The sequence below is a fragment of the Ochotona princeps genome, chromosome 4 (assembly GCF_030435755.1).
Source record: "Ochotona princeps isolate mOchPri1 chromosome 4, mOchPri1.hap1, whole genome shotgun sequence".
NCBI lineage: Eukaryota > Metazoa > Chordata > Mammalia > Lagomorpha > Ochotonidae > Ochotona > Ochotona princeps.
Window position 1 is genome coordinate 27,510,109 of NC_080835.1, and position 3,738 is coordinate 27,513,846.

A 3,738-nucleotide genomic window follows, 5' to 3' on the forward strand; every position below is an offset into this window, starting at 1 on the left:
TGGGACTCCAACCTAGCCACCCTGACATGGGAAACAATTGGCCAGCTGCCTACCTCTGTCCTCTTTCTTATGGGAAAACAGAACCGTCCAACGTCCATCACACCAATGCGTGCCAACTGGAAGCCTGAAGGAAAGGTGCCTCTCTTAAATGCTGAGATCAGCCGGAGGAGTTGCCGTTCAAAACAGACCAGGAACTACTGACCCAAACGGTAAAACTCCTGTTTACAAACCACAGCTGTTAGTCACAGGCTGTAATTACCCTTCCAGATAAAGCAGCAATTTAGGAGAGCAGGTTGCTACAGCTGAAAAGAAACAGAAAATAGTCTTTTGGGAAGTCACAGGGTTGTAACTAAGGGAATGTCAGGGTCGAGGTGGGATCGGTTTTTGTGTATTTGCTGGCTTAGAAACAGGCTGACCTAGTGTGAAAGGGCTAAGCTTTGGCTCCTGTTCTGCTTGGTTGGAGGACAGCCCGTTGAGGTCCCCATTCTCAAGCCCTGGAGTGTGTGTTGGGGCAGCGGTGGGTGTGGGGGTTCTGCAAGCCAGCTTTCCCTCAGCCTGCCTAATTGATTCCTGAGCACCTGGGGCCCTGCTGCCTCTTATGAATTGGCTATATGATTAGAACAGTGGCTTTAGGTGCTTTGCCACAACATAGGCCCAAATTCTGAGATTTTTTTTTTTTTTGTAATTTACATCACAGCTGAGCCTTGAGTGCAAGGTCCAGTCATTCATTCACTATTTCATGCAGTAAACATGAACCTTTTATCAGGAGCTGTTTGCTAGGTACTAGGGATAGTGGCACCTCACGGAGTGCTCAGTCTGGAGCACTCCATCAGGTAAACAAGGCCCCATACAGTAGCCTAGTGGCTAAATTCTCACCTTGCATCCACTGGGATCACATATGGGTACCGGTAAGTAGTCTAGCTGCTCCACTTCCCATCCAGCTCCCTGCTTGTGGCCTGGGAAAGCAGTTCCTGGCTGCTGGCTTTGAATCAGCTCAGTTTTGGCCATTGCAGCCACTTGGGGAGTGAAGCAATGGATAGAAGATCTTTCTTTCTGTATCTCTTCTCTGTATATCTGTCTTTCCAATAGAAATAAATAAATGTAAACAAAATAGGTGAATACCACGGGGAAGATATAAGCTACGATACGAGTGGTGTGAGTTCTCAGGGGAGCACTGATCACTGGGGCTTCGAGCTGTAGAGAACTGCAGTTGATTTTTGCTCTGCCCAAGTTGCCCTGTGACGTCCACTACAACCCAATCAGTTTGACGTTCTAAGCACTGATTCAAGGTCTGCTTCTCTGTGAGTTTGTACACCAAAGACTATAATGCCTTTTTTTTTTCTGCAAAGGGTGAATAGCATTCAAAACATGCAACCCTTATAGAGCTTTTTAACAGAGCTCTAACATGCCTTTTGAAGCACTCACCACAAAATCATGTTTTACAAATTACAATCCTCTCCCGGCTCCTTGCCCCTATCTCCCTTCCAGCTGCCTCTCAAATACAGATCAGACAGAAGATGCGGAGAAGCAAATGTTTTCTGACTCGATGACTTCAGCAGATTAGTGCTCCTTTGAAAGTGATATTGTCATAGCCATAACATGTTTATGTGTAGCACGGACGTCTTTATGTGTGATACAGACGTGTCTGGGTGGGGAACGTTGACAACGTGACCCTGTCATTTAGTAAGGTAGGGAGTTCAGCCTGCAGCGGCAGATCCCTAAGGCTTTGGGGACTCTTGATAGCACGAATGGAGGGAACTGGAGAGAGGAATAGAGATTTCTTTCAGAGTTATTTATCGTTGTTCCCCTAACTCTCCTGGGCTTAACTCCTCTCGGAGAAAGGATCTCTTGCCAGCACAGCTGGGTCGGCTGTCAGGCAGAGGGCTCCTTGTGGAGGACAGCAGTAACCAGAAAGAGGGTCAGGCAGTTAGAAACTGCTGGTAAATCACAGACACCACCGTGCAAGGTCCTCACCATAATAACCTGACAGCAGAACATTTGTTTCAGACCCTCACGCACCAACACAAAGGAAACGAATGGGAGGGAGTGTTCCCCCCACCCCGATCATTCACTTGATAAATCAAGACACAGAAATGTTGTATTTTAACAAGTTAACACTCTTTATGGCTCTTTGTAAATTATGGAAGTAGCTCATGTTTCCACCCATGTAGATGAGGCGAAAAGCTAAAATCTGGCCCCTCTTCCATCCTGTTCCAAAGAGCAGCAGTGTCCAAGGGAAATGCAAGGGATATTGCTTGTGTCACTTAAAATTTCCTAGAAGCCATGTGAAAAAAGTAAAAACAGGTGAAATTAATTTTAATAATATAGTTTATTCAAAACCGATGCATCCTCAAATTATTTTAATGTGTAATCAGTATTATCAAATTATTCACCTAGAGAATGATTACTGAGATATCATTCATTGTTCTTCTGTACTGAGTCTTCTACGTGTGATACACATTGTGTATTTGTAACACATTTCAACTTGGATGCTATCTTCTCATTGCAAAACATTTGCTCCATATGGCGGAGTTCATTAAACACACCACCGAAAAAGTAGAAACACACACACACACAAGTTGTTATAAACATTCTTAAAACTTCCAATGACTCGATCAAGCACTAGTTTCTAAATTACATATAAAATAATTAAAATAAGTAAGTCCGCAGGAGTTCCATGTGACTGGTGACAATCTTGCATATCTGCAAGTACAGAGGGAGTCACTTAGATGTCTAGTGTGGAATCTTCTCCGTTCCTTCTCCGCGTTTGCTTGAAGATAGCATTAAACAGATATAATCTACATCACACAAACTGTAGCACCTATATCTGGATTTCATTTGAGAAAAAAATTGTGCTACATAATTTGTCCGGCAATCTGATTTTCTCGTTTAAGGTTGTTTTTTGCTTTTTTTTTTTTTTCTGCTTTCAGCAGATGTGCATGGATCTGCATTCTTTATAATGGTTGAGGAGTAGTTTTACTTAACCACTTCCGTGCTGGTGTGTGTGTGTGTATGGGTCTGCAGTTAACAGACCTTCCTCTGGAAGGTGCTCCTTCCTCCAGCTCGGCAGGCTGCCCCTACTTTCATTGTGCTTGTATTTCTGTGGAATAAGCCCCAAGAACAGACACTTCTGAGTCAAAGGGTATTCCTATTTTTAAAACGTGAAAGCTAGGGGACCGTGTTATGATGTAGTGGGTTAAGCTACCTCCCATATGGGCACTGATTCAAGTCCTGGCTGCTCTGGTTCTGATCCAGCTCCCTAGTAACACACCTCAGAAAATAGCCTAAGTGCTCAGGTCCCTGCTATCCACACGGGAGATCTGGGTGGAGCTTTGGGCTGTTGGTTTCAGCCCGGCCCAGCTCTGGTTGCTGTGGTCATTTGCGGGTAACCCAGAGGATAGACGATTTCTCTCTCCCCACACCTCCCAAGTCTGCCTTTCAAATAAGTAAATCTTTTTTTTCCTTTTTAAAAAAACATTTATTTATTTTATTACAAAGTCAGATATACAGAGAGGAGGAAAGATAGAGAGGAAGATCTTCCATCCGATGATTCACTCCCCAAGTGAGCCGCAACAGGCCGGTGCTGCGCCGATCCGATGCCAGGAACCTGGAACCTCTTCCGGGTCTCCCACACGGGTGCAGGGTCCCAATGCATTGGGCCGTCCTCAACTGCTTTCCCAGGCCACAAGCAGGGAGCTGGATGGGAAGTGGAGCTGCCGGGATTAGAACCGGCTCCCA